Below are 19,054 nucleotides of genomic sequence, written 5' to 3' on the forward strand. Positions count from 1 at the left end.
ATACATGCAACCATCATGAAGATGGAACATTTAATTCTCACTCATTAGCTTACTACAGAATGAAGGGTTACTTTGGTAAAAGAGATAAGAAGGTGGCAGTAATTGCTCTTATCTGCTGTTTCGTGGGTGAAAATAACTTCTAAGACTAAATTCTGAGGCCGAAATCAAGTGTTCATTTTATCGAACAGAACATTAGAAGGAACATTAGAAGGAACAATTAGCATATATACCTGTGTATCTTAAGTTATGGTTAATGCATGGAAATGGTATGCTTAATTTTACTGCTTCAAAATTATATCCCCTGGAGAATAAAAGAAAGACTGTGGTGTTCTTAATAACAGTGAAAAAGGAAGAGCTTGATTTGCTTACTTTTTCTTTTGTAATGCACTTGTTCTTTTTGGAACAAATTCTCAGCAGTATAAAAAAATATTATTTATATGTTATTTTATAATATATATTATGATATATATATAATAAAAATATCATTTAAACCAGCCAAATGAATAAACTATATAAACATGATAAAGGGTTTTCTGAATATTCTGGAGCTCAGTGGAAATACTGGTCCAGTGTGTTAGCCAGAAGAGAGAGTAGAGACACTGGGTTTCTTCTGACAAAGCTATTCTTTGATGACTATATTTTGCCATAAGCCTTCTTTAAACCATCACTGTAATGAACAGGAAAAAAAAAGAGTCGGCCCTGGAGAAGCAGCAATGCCAGTCAGCAACCAGTACAAGGAAGATCTTCTGATGCTGGAGCAGTTAGAGAAAGTGTTGCAGAAGGCAGGACTAGGTTCATAACACAAGGAGACATCAATCAGAAAATGAAGGTCCTAGAAGTACTGCTAGGAGGAGTTGTTAGGAACCAGTGAGCAATACAAAAAAAAAGAGGTGTCTTTTACCTCTCCTTATCACCACACTGACAACAGGAAACTTTCCTCAGTAGGCAGACTGGCATCAAATTTCCAGACAAGAGGAGAAGTAATAGAAAAGGGAATTTTAAGAATTAAGCCTCGGGGAACAAGATCACTCTTGTAATGCATAATTAGATGACTCTAAGGAACATCCCAGACCCATCCAACACCACGGGTAGTTGGAGGAATTCAAGGGTACAAACAGTTTAGCAGCTGTCTGAAATTCTTAGCCATACATATCTGTTACCTCCCTTTATAGTGGCTGCTGTGAAACTTCTAATTTGAATATTTGTTGTTATCTTCAAGCAATATACATATTGGAAAGTTATTCTCCTTTTTGGGGAAAGAACCCGATTCCTTTATTTCTCTTCTAGTATCAGTCTCTCCTGAAATAATGCCTCTTTTACAAGGTGCATAGTCCAGGTCAGAAGAACCTTTAGGAACATTTAAGCATCTAGCTCATGTTAGCTTTTAAAAAGAATTTAAAAACCTAAGTTGGTGTGACTGGGAAATGCTGAAGGTGAGTGAGCTATTTATGTGGCCAAGGAGTCTTCATTTTAACTCCAGCTCCTTATTTAGTGTTGTCTGTTTTTACCTACTAAGGTCAGATCAGCTATTCACATCTTCCAAGGAGCTCACACCTCAAATTTTGAGGAAGAATCTTGTTTTCAGCATCCTACAGGTTGACAATTTAAAATGAGGACATCTTCTATTATGTTGCCCTGTTGACCAGTAAGTTATTAACCTCTGTCTCCTAACAATCTGTGGTCAGAATATCAATCAAAATATTATTTTTTATGCAAATTGTTTAACTTGTCCCCACCATTTTTAATATTCACTGTCCATTCATAAGTATTTTGCATCTAAAAAGTAAAATGTCTATGTTTTTGTGATGTCTGATATTTTTACCATTAAAGTCTACCTCAAAATATTTCTATAAAAATACACTTTTAAAAAATGTTAAACCATATTATTTCCTGTGTTGCCTGTGTTATGGAAAAAAAATTAGCCATTTCTACTTATTATGCACCACCATAGCCTGCATTCCAGATCAGGGTAAGCTTAGTAGGAAGAAATGACTGTACACTGTATGTGGAAAAAATAGAAACAGTGAAAACAAAAAGTTTACTGCAGTAGCTGGTCTGCAGTAACTTACAAATTACTAACAACTTATGTAAGTTTTACATGCCTATTCCATCTGCTATTCATTAAAAAAACACGTTACCATGGTAACTGCCACATGCCATGGTATTTATGCTGCTTCTGATGTACAAAGCATAGTTTGTGTAGGAGTGTGTGTATGTATATGATGTGGCAGCTGTCGTCTCTGCCATTTTGTTGCTGCTCCAGAAAAAAGTAAAGCAAGTAGTGGCTATGAATACTCATTTGAGTAACGATACTCACACCCATTTGACTAAGGGCCCACACAGAGCTCCACATGGTTATCATCTGACCAACCCACACATGGGGTGTTCTCACAAGGGGACAGAGCTGGGTAGGTTACCTTTAAATATAAGATTGCTATCTGTCACTGAATTAAAAGATTAGGAGACAAAAAAGATACCCATGTTTTTATTGGCACACAGTAAACAAACGCTTTCAGTATGACCCTTTTCATCATTCTTATAAAAATATAAATGGGAAACAGTGCAAAAGGCTCTGCCCTTTAGAGAAATAGAAATTTACCATGTAATAGGCAAGGAGGAAATTCAAAGTACATCCTAATATTCCTCTTTCTGCTCATAATTTTAAAAAGTGTACTTGCTGAGGATGGACAAGCTGGTAAGAATAAAATAGACACAAAATTTTGTCCAGTACTTAATTGGTACTGAACCTTTCTTGAGTATTAATACTGTTGTGACATTTTCATTCTATTTGTTGTGCATTTAACTTTGATATTTCATGCAAAAAATATCCTTCAAAAGGCTATTTGAATAACGTTTTGTCTTTATTTATACAAATCAGTGTCTATTAAGAACTTCAAAGCTATAGTCTTATGAGATGTCTTGTTTGATACCTGCCTGAAGAAAGACATAGTTTCACATTTGTATTCTATACTCTCATATAGCTATGCAGCTTTCCAGCTTAAGCCAACTCCCTTCATTTTTACTGAGCTTGTTTATCACAAACAATCAGCAAATATATATTTCGAGTTCATGAATATGATCTGAGCTCAATGGTGACTGGTTCCAAAGGCAAAAATCCACCCAGAAAAACACTGAACTCTTGCCGATTTTGTTTTCTTGTGTAGAATAATTTAAAAAAAATGGAGTGAATCTGAGTAAATTGTTTGCATACCCTCACATACAGTATTTTAAATAGTTCACTAAATAAGGAAAACTTCTGCTTTATGGAATATGTGTACTTACATAAAGTCAGATAGATTAAGAACCACTTTTACTCAATGCCATGAAATAAACTGTTTTCATTAAAACATACCTGCAAACTGACTAAAGACATAAGATGGAAGGAAGGGGCAGTCTCAATGACACTGGCAATTAGAGATTAGAGAAGCAGGCTGGCTGTATTTAGAGTAGCCTTCTTGCACATTTCTTGACAATGACAAATCAACAAACCTTATCAGAGTTCTGTATTACAGGAAATGAAATGTCTTGAGCAGAGTCATTGCCTGCACACCTTCAGCTGACTTTCAGGTGTCTCAGATTCACTAATTTCAGAAGAACTCTGTAGATCAGAAACCATGATATACAGCTGTGCAAAGATTACAAGGATGCAAATGATAGGGGTTTTTTTTCAGTAGAACGTGTTTGCTCCTTACTGAAAATATCTCAAATGTGTAAATTGAACAGAATAAAAATCAAGATCACTTATTTGTGTGAAGGAGATATCAGACCTCAGTCTCCATAGCTTTGCACATAGTGGAATCATTTATAACTTTAATTGTAAGTGCCTATCAAATTGTCTTCCTCATCAAATTTTTCACGGATACAGAATTTCAGGCATTTGCAAAGGTGTATGACCAAACTGTGGCCTGACAATACTCTATTGTAAAACATTCACACCCTGAAAACTTCTTCTCTCACAATTATGTATTTTGTATCTATTTGTTCTTATAAATTGAGGAATAAAAGAGCAGAACCTGGGAACTTCCAAAAACTGTAGGAAAGAGACAAAGGAGTTAATTAAAAAGCCCTCTCTTCCTACATTAGTTATACTTGGTGTGTATTACAGGAGCCTGAGCTGCTCTCATTTCACCATGCATTGGACCCCACAAGGCTGTTCTAGCAGATAGGGAATTAGTGGAAAGTCAACATGTCATACCCTGACCCTGAGGCAACAGCCAGAGCAGATTATCATAGGAGTCATTATAGCTTTAAAAATTGAATCCTCAGTTGGCCAGTTAGGGCTGTTTTTAGCTGTCAGAATGATGCAAAGCAGCAGCATCAGGTCAGAGAAGGCATTTTCGGATTTTAAAGAATGAACAGCAGTTCTTTGATAAAGAGTTTTAAGATTTACCAGGCCAGGGCCCAGTTCTGTGTGCATTTTGCTTTTTGTTAAAGAGCTATTAGCATTCATAAATAAATCCATCCCATAAGCAGTAACCCAAAAAAACCCCACCAACATTAATAAACAATAAGCAACAAACAACCAAACAAAAAAATTGAGTCTTGGGCCTTTTGCATTTCCAGTTACTACCAGCCGTGCATGCAGTTGCTATGTAAGCTTCTCCCAGACCAAAGCATACTACTTTGTCCTATGCACATTTGCTTTCCACATCCTGTCCAGTGCAAGGTATTTTAGGAATCCACGGTGGAAAGGTATCTTTCCTTAGAAAATAATTATTTTATTTGTAAAGCTAGATTAAACTTACAGCACCATGTATGTCTAAATAATAGGAAAGGCGCTGATAGAAATGAATTCCAGGAGTGACATGATGACATTAGCTGTGTTATTTGGCCCAGACTGGTTCGCATACCTAAATGGTTATCTTTTATCTAGCACTGCACTTTTATCTAGCACTCTGTATATTCAGCTGTAATTACTCTTTCAGTATGATACCTCAGGTAGTCATGACTGTTGTGCTATAAGAAGCAAGGGAAACATCTTCAGCTTTAAAAGGTATCACAGGTTTTTGCAGGTGTGTTTGAGACTAGCACAGCACAAATGAAGTTATCTAATATAAGAGCTAGACAATATGCACTACATGCACAGAGGAGCAATTAGCACAAACAGGGGAACAATCTACGGTGCTGGAAAAATAAACAGAGCTTTTCCACATAGAATCTGAAATCCCTATTAGATACCAGAACACAGATGTTAATCCCATAAAAAAATGCAATTGGCACCTTTAGGTTATGATTAAATCCTGCAAGAACTGAACAAAATACGCACCTTTTCCCTTTATAACAGAGTTTCCTTTTTGCTCAGAAGAAAAAATTATTTTGTACCCAATTTCTATCCACAGGCATTCATATAAAGAAAATTATCTTAATTATCATTTGTTCTCAAGCTTATAGCATACAAGAATCTTATCTTTCTCTCTCAAAAGAGCAAAACTGAGATAATGATTCTGATTATATAATCATGCAAGTCAGGATTTCCCAGCAGTGCAATAAGTCTTCCTTGTGTTATTCTCATGTGTAGACCTCATCCCATTGTCCCTGGCTAACTGCAGACCATTCCAACAAGGTATTCTTCAACAGAGTCCCTGGAACAAGACCAGCTGTTCAACATGTTTTTGAAGATAAGTGATACTCAAAAGTTCTCTGAAAGTGTTTCCTTGATGTATTCCACCTCCAGAAAGTGACCATAGAAATATGCAAAGCAATTTAGATCACCATGCCGGTGTCTTCATAAAATCAGTGTTGGCATTACACTGTAATGAAATTACACTACATAAAATACTGGGTGTATACTTTGCTGTGCATAGAAAACATGGCACAATATACCTCCTGTTGCAGAGTAATGAGATCTGACCTTATGGGATAATCCACGTACATAGATTTTAAGAAGAACAAGAAATGTTATGAATTCCAAGGATAAGGCAAAGCATTTGACATATAACACTAAGAAGTAATCAGATACCTTTTATTCCTGCTAACCGTAAGGCACAAAGACCAAGATAAACAAAAGGGTGCAGTGCAGAATATTACTACTTTCTTCTTCTCTTTGGGATTTTTTCGGGGGGAAGGAGGCTATTGGTTTTTTTGTTTTTTGTTTGTTTGTTCTGGTTGTTTTTTTTTTTTTTTTGTTTGGGAGGCATTGTTTGTTGTTTTTGTGTTTGTTAATTTTTTTTTGTTCAGTGGTGTTCAGTTTTTTTGTGGGTTTTTTTGTTTGGTTGTTTGGTTGGTTTGGTTTTTAAATTTAATTTATATCAACTACTCCTTCAATTTCTGGAAGTTCAGTTTTCACAGTGAAGCTCCTATTTAGCCTCTATTTAGTGCTCTGGTCTCATATAACTGATGAGCATTAAATTGTTAGATTTAATGAGAATACAAGGATCTCTGCAATTCCGATCTTCAATGCAATGTTTAGGCATGTAAACACCTGAGAGAACTTCAATTTCCACTTGGAAAACAAACTATTTAACTCTGCTAATAGAAGCATTTTTATACTAAACAGGAGTTTTTGGGACAGGTGGCATGTGCTTTGTTTATGTTCTTTGTGAGCCTTAAATATCTAAAAATTAAAATCTATCAGACAGCTCCATAAATTAATAGCATTGGCGCAATTCTGCTTGTATGGCATGCAGAATTAGGAGGCTTAGGCAGGGAGTCAGTACATCAGCCAGTGAAGATCTAAATCACAGACCTCAAAAGACACAAAAGGTGTTTTACGAGCAGTGCTGCCTGCAAGTGAAGGTTAGGTCCCAATGAAGGTGGTGGTCCAAATGTAAAGCTACTCTCTTAGACAACATCCTGCAAGAAGAAAAATAAAGCATGTTTAGAAAACCCCCACATCTTATGCTCTTTCTGCAATAGGTTCTTGGGACCTTGTGCAATCAAAGCCATAATTTTTGGAGATACTAGGACAGGAAGCAAAAGCGCAGCTTGACTCCCAGCAGCAGGATGCACTTTTGGGAAAAAAAAAAAAAAAATGAAGAATTCAGTTCCCTACCTAACTTTCTTAAAGGGGTATGGCCAAACCCTTCAAGACCCAGGAAAAGTGAAAGGGGGAATTTTAAGATTTCTGCACAGAGCACGGGACTCCATGCTTGTCTAGAGAATACGGTGCTCCCTCAAAGATGATGGGATCTGAAGGTACAAAATTCTCTGGAGAACTTCTGGGATCTCTGAGCCATCTAGGGAGCAGTCAGACTGAAGTACAGGAAGATGGGGTTTTTTCGCTTTTTGAATATGTACGTTGGATAAGTATGGACCTCACTTATTTACCTCAAGGACTGGCGACACAAGTTACGAGTTCAAGAATGAATAGATCTTCATCTCAAAGGCAGTAGATAAATATCATCACTACAATACACTGCAGGTACCAAACTGTAGGTTCAGTCCAATCAACAGTCTTGGTCCACTCTCACTGTTGAGAAAGATCATTAGCTAGGACTGGGGTATAACTTTTAAAATTCATGTGGTCCTTGGGGTAGGTGATCAGAGACAGGGAGAGTACACACACCCTGAAGCTCTGTGAGACAAACAGCATATTTTATTGTTGAGAGGCTTCTTATATAGCGAATTCAAAACTCCTGTGTCTAGACAGCTCTCTAGTCTGATCCTCACACAGCCCAGCTCCTGACCAGTGAGATGTCTGCAGGCCAGGATGGAATGTGATGGGTGAAGCTCCCTGTCTGTTAATCCAGGGCCCAATTTATGAAACCAGGCTGGGTGCCTTATTTATCAGTACAAGCCAGCTTGTACAGTAACTCTGGGGATCCATATTCTCCTCATCCTGACAGAATTATCTTAGAATCATAGAATGGTTTGTTTTGAGAGGTACCTTTTCACAGTCAGCTAGTCTAACCACCTGACAAGGGCAGGGGACATCTTCCACTGTGGAGGCCCTGTGGGGGCCATCTCCTAAGTTACACCCCATTGGCTCCTTCCCCTGTTCCTATGTCCGTTCCTGAGCCACTCCCTCCCATTTCCCTGATTGACCTTTGTACTGCCCCAAGACCAGGGTTAGGCCACGGGCCCGTAGAGAGAGAAAGCTGGACTCTCAATATGTATGTATGACTTGGACATGAACATCTCACCATGTGGCTGAATTAAGCATCTGTGGATATTATGCAAAGGCCCTTTTTGCTTCTTTGCGCTGGACTTTACTAGCAGCAATTCAGGCTGCAACAAATGGCACCTAACATGAGGCTTGAGCACCGACAACCCTAAGACAAAAATGGACCTTCATTGCCCTGCCACCACTGCGCAGAGGCCTCGCAAGATACCGCATGCCATCCCACCACCGCCAGCTCGCCACGGCCCCAACCCACCGCTGCACGTGCGCACCCCGGCACTCAGAAAAGCCACGCGGAATGCACCCGGCCCGCCGCTCGCAGTACCATCGCTGCAGCAGCGGGGCCGAGCCCGCCGACCCCTGCCAGGAGGTGGCAGGGGAGGGTCCCACAGAGCGGGCGGGCCCTGCAGATAGCCGAGCCGGAGCAGCTGATGCCATGTGTTATGAATATGATGGTAATTCGTGCTGATAGAATATGATTGTTCAAATAATATAATATAAAACTTTAAAATCACACCAGCAAGGGAGAAGGGGATTGCTTCACAGGGTGGTGAAACCGCAGCTGGTAGCCAAGGAGGAGGTGTGTCATTAACATACGAAATGGACCTAGCCTGCACAGGAGATGGGCGTTCTTGCTGCCACAAAGGAGAGAACGCCCAGTGATGATGGCCCATGAAGATGTTCATCTCAGATAGACAGGACCATCAAGGACATACATCTGAATGCGGGATTCTGGGAACCGAGGAGCAGATACACATCAGTTCCCGGACAAGGTTTTGTCCAGTGCATGACAGAGAATAGACACAACATGAATATGAAGAAGTCCATGGAAGGACAAAGGGACTCCACCTCGGGCAAGAAAAAGAGTATAAAAATCGAACTCTGCCAGGCGGCATTGGTGAATGGGGGGATTCGGTGCGATAGAGGCCTGATCTGAGTTCAACCAGCTTCAATCCCGGGGTCGATGCTGTCCTTGGTTGTTGGCTGTTGGGACTGTATATCAGTAGTGAATGAATTTTATTTTTATTTTTATTTTTATTAAAATCAGTTGGATCAATTTTTACTTAACCCGCTGGATCACAGCAGTGGCGAAAGAAGGAACCAAAGCCCACCAGTTTCCATGGGAGAGCCACCAGACAAGCAAGAATCAGTTTTCAGTTTTGCCTGAGCCCCACACCACCCAAAACTGGTTTTGTCGGTTCGGTGACCTCCTTTCTCGGTCTGTGACTCTCTGCCTCTGTTGCTGCTCCTTCTCCCTAACTCCATCCCAGCCTACCTTCCCCTTAACAAACCCCCGGTAGTCCACTATGTCCTGCTAAGCCCGGCACAGCAGCCACACAGCTAAGGCTCAGTATGACTAGGCCTCATCTCTAGGCCATGTGTACTGTGGCCACATGGCCAGAGATCCAACGTAGCCGCACATGTCAGCCAAGATTGCTCCAGCCACATGACTACTTCTCCTCCCCAAAATCCCTTTCTTCCCACTTTTTCTCCCTCATGCTCTGCCCCTTCCCTGTCTCTCATGATCCAACCTCCCCTCCAACTCCTAGTTCCCACCTTCCACCTTCCAAATCCCACAAGATAGGAGCTGGAACGGGAGAAGAAGCTAAGAAACCAAAATCCAAGGCTAAAGTAATTTTGTAATACCAGTTTTAACAGCCTTGTATATTTTGTTTAATTGAAAATTCTACTTTATGATCTCCTTCACCTCTTATTCCAAGAGCAAGATGATATCCTTCTCTGCAATCCATACCCCTTTTATTCCTTATTTTGAGTAGTTCACCAGAAGCAAACTGCTCGAAGGTGCAGGGTACCCCAAAAAGGTTTTTCTTTCGCAGAGTCCCTGGCTCACCGTAACCTCCCCAATTCCCAATCACTATCCATTTGTTTTAGCTGAAAAGAGCTCATCAGCTAGAACTTTTATCCTAAAACCCTCTAACCTTTTTATTATTCTTATCCAATACCTGTCTTCCCTCCATTTCCCTCCCATCCCCATGAGTAGTTTTTACAATTATGCTTTTCTAGTTGAAATGTGTGTTCATATTGCAGATTGTCCTGTTTTCAGTTTTAGACAGCAGAGGCCTGTCGGGTCATAAGGGTAGATCCAACGAGAAGCCATGTAGAGTCTCCTTGCCTGCCTGCTGCTACCAGTGAACATACAGCTTAGGGGGCCCTCTGAGGGCTCCCTGGGAACCCCCAAACGAACAGTAACATTCCACTAGATCAAGTCACTCAGAGCTGCATCCAACTAGCCTTGAACGCTTCCAGGGATGGAACATTCAGACCTTGTCTGGGTAACCTGTGCCAGAGCCTTACTGCCCTCATTGTAAAAGATTTCTTCCTTACATCTAATCTAAATTGACAACGCTTTAGTTGCAATCCTTTTCAAATTATTCTGTAGCAATAGGCCCTATTAAAATGTTTGTCTTTCATATAGGCCGCCTTTAGACCTCATGGACTCCATCCAGGTCCCTCTAAATGGCATCCTGTTCTTCAGGCATGTCAACCACACCACTGAGCTTGGTGTCACCTGCAAATGTGGGGAGGGAACACACAATCCCTTGGTCCATGTCATTGACAATGTCATTAAATTAGATAGTTCCGGTTAGGCCTAGACCACAGATAGAGATGGAAGGATCTAGTATTGGTCTCTTGGTCCCAAAAGAAGGCTATGTGTTATCGGAGAGTTGACTTTGAGATGAGGAAGGAAACTACAAAGTAAGCTCAAAACCTATGGTTGTAGGAACCCATAGAATTTCTACCTGAAGCCTGTATTCTTAAAGTATCTCAATCTGAATTAGACTGTTTTTCTGAACTGCTGCCCCCTAATAAGTGCCTATGCTGTTTATCAGCAGCCAGCTGTAATATCCATACAAGATGGCTAAGCAGTGGAAAATTAGAGTTTACAACTAACTTTATAATTGTAATCCATTTATGTTTCATGAGGATGCAAGGCTCTGAGTCATGCAACTGAGTCCCGTAAAACTGAGTGACACAAATATGTGACCACCTGACAAGAGCTTGCAGTCTTTTTTTCTTATTGCCTATTTTATAGAAAAAGAGAATTGTGACATTATTTTGATGCCTTGTGAAGGCTGACCTAGTATAGAGGCTAGGTAGGTAAGTAAAGTATTTATTAAAGTAGGTTTTTATTAAAAGGCCTCAGTGGATACACCTTGGGCAATACAAGAGCCCAGCCAGGGCTACACCCAAGATCAACCAAAATGGTCACAAAATGGACAATGGGTCACAATGTCTTCACTTTTACAAGTTCTGGTCCATTAGCATATTGGAATTAGTTGTCCAGTTATAGCTTTAGCTTATGAAGTCCCATCCTTCTTGGTTGTTTATGCTCTTAGGACTGAAATTTGGATTATTTGTCCTGGGTCCCCAGCTAGAGAAGGAATTGTTTTGTCTAGCTACTCTGTGAAGAGAGCTTGCTATCCCCTAATATGAAGCTCAGAATTACACACTAAAGTAGTACAGAATCTAAAAAATATAAAAACTAAAACCTGAGGCATCAGTTTAGATTGGAAAAGACCTCAAGATCATCAAGTTCAACCACTAGTCCAACACTGCAAAGCCCCCCACTAAACCATGTCCCCAGGTGCCCCATCCACATGTCTTTCTGACACCTCCAGGGGATGATGACTCCACCACTAGCCTGAGCAGCCTGCTACAGGGCTTGACAAAAGTTTTGGCAAAGATTTTTTTCCCTAATATCCCAACGAAACTGCTCCTGGCACAACTTGAAGACATTTCCTCTAGCCATAGAATTACAGAATCATAGAATGGCTTGGGTTGGAAGGGACCTTAAAGATCATGTAGCTCCAACAACTCTGCCGTAGAGACTGGACCTTATACAGACTGGCCTTTAACAATTCCAGGGATCAGACAATTCCATGGGATGTCCTACTGTTTTTCAGTTGGGAGAATAGATTGACCCCCACCTGCCTACAACCTTCTCTCAGGTAGTTGTAGACATTAATAAGATCAAAGACTAGTTCTCTAATGTTTATGATGAAAATCAGTTCTGTTACCGTTTTCTGGACTTGCACCTCAATGGCTTTCTTGTTATTGAGGATTCACAAAATAAGGTCTCTCCAAATAGTAAATATTCAACAACTTGCATTTGTGATATTTGACCTCCTTTTTTATTAACTCACATCCTCTTCTGTCTTCATTGTCGTTATATTGCTGGACTCTGCAGGCTGTTTGATGTTTAAGTGTAGCCCTTTTATCAAGTCTATTCAGGTTCAGGAGCAAATAAACTATCATCAAGGAAGCATGTTACACAAGGAAACAGGCACTTGTTTCCAGAATTTAAACCTTCATGAGAATGATGTGCCTCTCTACCAATGATCATGCACATATGCTGTGGCGGTCAGGGTTCTGCTGCACAGAGCAAAGCCAAAGTGGAGTGCAAAAAGGTACGCTTGGTCCTTGATCCATGAAATGAGCACATCAATACAGAATTATGAAACACGGGTGCTTCTTTTCAGTGTGATGCATTGCTGAAAAATAGAATTACAGTAGCCCTCAGACCTTTACTCCCGCTTGTGTAATGATCTGGATTTTATAATCAAGGGAGGCTTATAGACATTGTAGGAATAATGTATTTTTGAGATCTCCTGGAGCTTTCCCCTTATAGTGATATCCTTGCTTGCATAAGTATCAAGAAAGGAATGAAGAAGCAAGATGGGCACCTATTTTCTTGTTAGCTCTTTCTTTGCTTTTCTTTTGCAAAAATATATCATTACTGAGATATTCTCTTTTTTTCACAGTTCCTGGAATGGAATCAACAGCATTGGCGGGCTGCACTAGCCTAAAACTGTGCAATTGTTTGACAGGTAAATGTTTTATTGAGAAGTTTTATTTTATTTCTGCATAATTTACATAAAGCGGGTGGTGGGAAGGGAGAAGGAGATAAGATGAAAGAAAGAGGCATTTATACCCTACACAAAAAATCACAACACCAAAGTGGTTTTGTGGGACAATACCACTCTTCGTACACCAGTCATTTGAACTTATGAGTTAATAAAATGTAAATAAAAATGGTGGGTCTATTATTAATAGAATAGCAATAGATCTAGATTAAAAGATAGATTAAAAGAATAGATCTATTCTTTGTTCCAATAGATCACATGGAAAGAACCAAAGAGTAATAAAAGGCAAGAAAAGGAATGATAGCCATAAAGTGGAACAACAACAGAAACAATTCCACCACATAAATGAAAGAAATTACAACAGAAAATGTATATGGACTAGCAAAGGAGAAAGATTTACTGAAACTTTGGTCTCTTAGACTTTGGTGTAACAGTGTGATATTTGGCAAAAAAAAAAAAAAAAGTGTATTCTCTCTGCAATGAACCCCTTACTCCCACATCCCAGAATCTGCCTTTAGTAAAAGAACTTCCATTCATATATACACAATAAAGGTATGGCTTTAGTTCAGCCACATATTGGTAGTAAAACTAGATAAGTTTAGGAGAAATGGAAAAGGGGACCCATAAGGAGGACAAAACAGTCCCTTCTTGAATCTGAATGACAGTGAGTCTCAAGTGCCCTATATTTTTATGCACCTGTAAAGCCTAACAGCTGCATCTAGTTCTTCCCAGTGTCCGAGTAGTTTATGTGACATTAGACAATTACATAACTAAAGCTTGTAACATAAAGGTAATGCTCAAAATGACACCAGAGATTTTGGGATTTGGCATTTCCTTGCCTTTTATATGCTTGACAGCAAAAGTTTGACATTATTCCAAAGACACTAAATTTTAGATATTTTCTGATAGCAAGCAGCAATATTTTTTTAAATCCTTCCTTGTCTTGGGAATATAAATTCCCAAGTCTTTTCTTTGAATATAAATGCTAATGTAAATTTAATGCTTAATAAAATACAGTTGTTTAATTTTTTTTCTCCAAAGCAAGAAGCATCTTCATTCAGCAAACACTTCAGTCTTTAAGGGAAGCATGATAATTTAAAAGGACAGGGAAATAGAGGTAAAGAATTATGGAATCACTGGAAGGGGAACAGGAGGCAGTAAGAACCTGTGTAGGAAGAATGATGTTCAGTGAAAATGATAAACTGTTGCACAGTTACTTTGCATATTATCCTACACTTTTGTTTCTCTCCCCTTCTTTCTCCTAAATTTTGATCATGTCAATATCGTGGACTAGACATTTGGACACATTATAAGCAATGTGTGTTTGTTACTCCATACAAGTCAAACAAATGATCAGCTGTAAGCTGTACTAAAAGATTAAAAGAAAAAAAAATTCTGTCCCATGTCATCCATCCTACAGGGACTAATTGTTCAAATAAACTAGTTTTTTTCACAGTTACTCTGAAAAGTCAGATTCTGAGAAAAGTGAAAATGAAAATTACATTATTAGGAAAAAGAATATTAAAAGTTGTATAGTTATAATTGTCATATTTTGGACCATGTTCAGTAAAGGGATGTCTGTTTTGTTCACTTGTTTAGTTCTTAAAAATAACATTCCGGGAGCAATTACTAAATGTCATTATTTTAGAGGCATATTTCTGTGTATCTATATGCACAAGACACTACACAGTTTTAAGCATTGTTTCACTGGATTCCGTATCTTCCTGGCTGCCGTAAATATCAGTGCCCCATGCCATTACTAAGACATTTACTTTGACAAATAAAAATGCTAGTGAATTATGAAAGCTGATATTCTACCAGTAAGAAATGCTTTGAGGAGAGATCATTATGAGGCAAAAAATACAGCTAAGAAATTCCCTTGTCTCTCCTCTTGTAAAGAATGGTTTGATGTGTGAATCACTTGAAGTGTGCCTCCAGCATGGGGTCCCTGTGGTTTCATTCTGAGAGTCTTGATTTTGGTCAAGGCTTGCAGCTGCTGTTTGAGGGATTTTCCCAGATCTGAGTGTACCAGGTGTTGGTTCATATTTTGAGCACAGAGGCCTGTCACCACAGTGACAGGGTGTGACATAAGGGGAAGTTCAAAGAAGCAGCAAGGCAGAAACGAGTAAGAAAATTCCTGCAGATATCAACGAACATTTCAAGCAGAAGTTGTTAAAAAGGCTTAGAGCTCCCTGAATAAGAGAAAAGCTTTTTGGTCCCAATCTTGTGATATATTACTATGCCACCTACTCCAACTAGGAAAGAAAAAAAAATTTAAAAAAGCAATAGAAAGGATTTTAGAACTAAGCTGTCATTCTGTGCTACACTATTAACTCAGGGGTGGTTTTTCTGAGGGGTTTCATAGTACTGTATGAGTATTCCAGTCTGAAAAATGAGAAAATTTAATCCTTGTAGAGTATATTAATCTTCACCCCATTCTTTGTGACATTGTCAGCAGTTAATTTAACAGCATAGCTTCACAAATGAAAGAACAGTGCAGGGAAAATTTCTCTGAAATCTTGCTTTATGCAATGAAACTTGTCTAAAATCTACAGCCCAGGCAGGAAGGTATGGGCCATTAAATAAACCAGGCAACCACTACAGCATGTAGGTGAAATTGCACATGCTCACAACCGATTCTCAAAATAATTTTCAGACTTCTTGTTCCATAAACACATAGATTTCCATTGAAGGATAATCTGCCCAATATGATTACTTATATACTTATATTTTTACTTCCTGTAAGTTCACTGTACCTCCTCTACACCTTTACACAACCCGTGATGTAAACACTAAGTCAGAGCTGAGTCTGAAAAAAAGGAGTTAAAAAATAGCAGCCACCAAGCAATACAAACCCAAAACCTGGATATAAAACTGAATAACTTCCCTAATTTAGGCTTCAACAGCTGAGCTAGTACAATGACATATGCAATTTATAAAGACAGGTTTTAGAGATTGAGTCCTTCGCCTTGGGTGTATCAGGCACAATAGATGCAGCAGACATGAAGAAGAATGACATCAAAAGCTCACCATACTTATTTCATAGACTTAAAGTCGTTGAATGATGAAAGTCATCTTCCCATTTTCTGACCATACCATTATCTTTTCTATATTATAATGTATGGTTTAAAATATAGTTTTGAGTTTTGTCACCAAAATCTGCTCCTGGTGATATCCTAGCTGGTTTCTAAAAAAAGGATAAGAGCTTTATTTATGGCATTCTGTCCTTTAAAGCAGTTGCTTCACCCACTGGATCTTTCTGAGTCACTCAGCAGTGATTAATGTGAAGCAACATGAGTATATTTAAAGTTCCCCATGCCACTGTACTGCTGCAAGTACACCTCAGCAGGTCTGCAGATTTTTTTTTCCTTCTCTGGAAAACTAGAGAATGTCATACAACTTGTCCTGAAAATAACAATTTATTTTCAACAGCAAAGTAATAAAGTAGAAAGCATGTCAGGTCAGATTTCATGAAGATGCAATTAGCAGAACGCTGCAAAGAGGTGGGAATGGTGACTGGAAACCACTTTTCTGCTCCTATGATATCTGGCAAAAAAGCCATGGAGAGAATTTCCACACTGGCTTCAGATATTTGCCATGATTGACTTTCATATGCTGATGTTTCTCTAGTGGTTCAGACAGCTCAGTTTTTTGGGTATAAATTTGCAGGATTCTGCTTGAGGAGTATGAGGAATTGTGCATGGAGAAAAATGTCCATATACACTATCATTTCACCTCTTAAAAAGACAGACTACTGCAAAATTAGTTTTAACAAATGTATAAGATGATGAGCATTTGTATTTGTCTTTCAGCAACCGTTGTGTTGCCATAATTAGCATGTATTTTTATACTTGCAAACCTCTCATTCCGTTTTTTTAAAAAAATTTTAAAAAGAAAAGGTTTATCTGCCTAATTAACAGTCAGTATTTTCCTTGCACTCAAGTTTTCATCTGTTGAGAACAGCAAAACGTAGTTTTCAGATATTGCTAATGATGCAAAATGCGGAAGAAACTAGAATAAAAACCATGAACAGAGAGTTTGTGACATTGATTGTTGTGTCATTTCTATTAAATAAGGTGGGAGGGACAGCTGTGAGAAAATAGGATGATGTTATTACTTGTTATGAGAACATGACACTTTGAATAATTTGCAGAAACTGGAGTGTTTTATTCTTAGTTTGTTTCAATACAATCCATTAAGTGTCCAGCAACAGCTATCACATGGTAATTAATTAAGTGGTGTCCAAGCGAGATGCATCGGTGTTGTGGGCTAAATTTAGATCAAATGTTACTCATGATACAGAATCATCATGGATGTTGAAAAATGATAATCGCTTCTCCTTTGAAGAGGGGTATCAGAAATATAAGCCAGGTTTAAACCAAACAGAAAATGAAGAAATGCTGCTGCATTCTTTTGATTCACTCACAGAGCAGAACTACTGTTCTGCATTTTGGGGGTGCCCAATATGTACTGAAAACTCACAAATAAAGATGTATACTAATTGTACACTGTTTTCTACCTCTTGTTACAATATCAAAGCTGTTGATAATGGTGCCAAGAGGGAAATGATAAAATCAAATGTCACTACTTGAAAAGGTGTTCTTCCATACATGCTTTATTCTTTTAATAAGAAAATATGGCTGCTGTATCCATAACTAGATTTGATAGCTATATGTCATTAACAAAACTATACTCTGTAACTTTCTTATGTGAAAACAAAGGAAAATAAAGTGTGAGAAGAAGAAAAAAAGGACATTTGAAGTCTGAGAATATAATGTAATAAAATCCATACATGAATCATGATGTTTAAAATATTAGTATCCTTGATCCAAGTAAAACAAAAAACTGAGTTTATTCAGGTGTTGTACAAATAAAAATCTTCTTGCTCTATGTAGAACAGTCTAATAGGGAGAAAACTCAGCTTGTATGGCACTATTAGACAAAGATCTACATAGTGCATCAAAAGACTGCAAGGAACACTTTAAGTACTCCATTTTAATAATTTATTATGTATTGCCAAGAAACTACTGATTTTTTTTCCTCACTGAAGGGCAAAAAAAAAAAAAAAAGATCTTACAGAGACCTTAAAAAAAATCTACTGAATCAACTCAATTGACCACTGATGATACTATGTCAATATCAAAATGCTGTATTTGGAAAAACAGTCTGTCAGAGAGAGAGTCTGTGAAGATGATAAAGAAAGCAGGTGCTAGACAGAATATAAAAACGTCTTGCCCCATCTAAAAAAGTGTATGAGTTGTGACTACACCATGAACAACTGGACAAACATATCTAGGGGTGTGCAGCTCCAAGTCCTGCCTGGCTGCCGATCAAGGTTTGAAAAAGACTTTGTCAGCCACAGCACACTGCATTTGCAAGCTGAAGCTCTGCACATGAAGGGAAGTGAAGTAGGTTTATGAGCAGTCTAGCAGCCATCGCCAACTCACGATTCAAAAACACTCTTGAAGGTTTCCCATCATCTTTGGAGTGTGAAGAGTGATGGTATAACTATGGGCCACATTTTTCCTCTGTCAAAACAAGGGGAGGATAAGTAAGAAAAAGTATTTCTCCTCACTGATGCCCTAGAATTTTCTTCCACATGTGCTGCATGAATTCTGTTTGTTGCAAGATATGAAAAAAAAAAAGAAAATTCAGTCTTAATATTTGAATCAACAGCCAAGTGCTATAAAATGTGTTATGAAGTAGCCTGTAGCAGATCTTCTCTGACATGCTTAGCTTCCAAAGTCCATCATCTAACTATAAAAAATTGGGTGAAAAGCAAGTCAAGATTAATCAGACTCATTTAACAGAATTATAAATATTTCCTACAATCATATCAGGATAGCAGTTGGCCATATTGCAAAAAAGAGTCTTGAAAATGGAAAAGTTATAAATAAATATATAAGCCTTTTGGTTGGTTTGCTTCTTACTTAGAAAAAGAGCATGCTTTTTTAATCAGGGTAAAGAAAGTTCAATGGTGATTTTAGGCACTGGATTGAAAGAGTAAATTAGAGATAGAAGCAGACAGAAAAAAAAAAACAACCACAAAAACCAAAAACAAACAAAAAAAGGCACCAAACCCAAAAACCAAGCCAAACCAACCAACCAA

The 19,054-nt window shown here is 38.5% G+C and overlaps 2 long non-coding RNA genes across 13 annotated transcripts in view; one reads left to right on the top strand and one right to left on the bottom strand.

Moving 5' to 3' along the window:
- Positions 1-2,776: 2,776 nt before the first annotated feature.
- Positions 2,777-8,381, bottom strand: LOC135290134 (uncharacterized). 2 transcript variants are annotated; one of them, XR_010352841.1, is made up of 3 exons: positions 8,316-8,381; positions 7,267-7,408; positions 2,777-6,792 (listed from the first exon to the last, which is right to left on the bottom strand). It is a non-coding gene; the product is annotated as an uncharacterized LOC135290134 (long non-coding RNA). The 2 variants fall into 2 exon arrangements; XR_010352840.1 differs by lacking the exon at positions 8,316-8,381 and adding an exon at positions 8,082-8,297.
- A 35-nt stretch (positions 8,382-8,416) lies between these two features.
- Positions 8,417-19,054, top strand: part of LOC135290247 (uncharacterized) — a 33,561-nt gene continuing 22,923 nt past the window's right edge. For all 11 annotated transcript variants that reach the window (XR_010352982.1, XR_010352978.1, XR_010352984.1 and 8 more), the window contains exons 1-2: positions 8,417-12,489; positions 12,844-12,909. This is a non-coding gene — a long non-coding RNA (uncharacterized LOC135290247). The remainder of the gene's footprint in view (positions 12,490-12,843; positions 12,910-19,054) is intronic.

The sequence above is a fragment of the Passer domesticus genome, chromosome Z (assembly GCF_036417665.1).
Source record: "Passer domesticus isolate bPasDom1 chromosome Z, bPasDom1.hap1, whole genome shotgun sequence".
In the NCBI taxonomy this organism is placed as follows: domain Eukaryota; kingdom Metazoa; phylum Chordata; class Aves; order Passeriformes; family Passeridae; genus Passer; species Passer domesticus.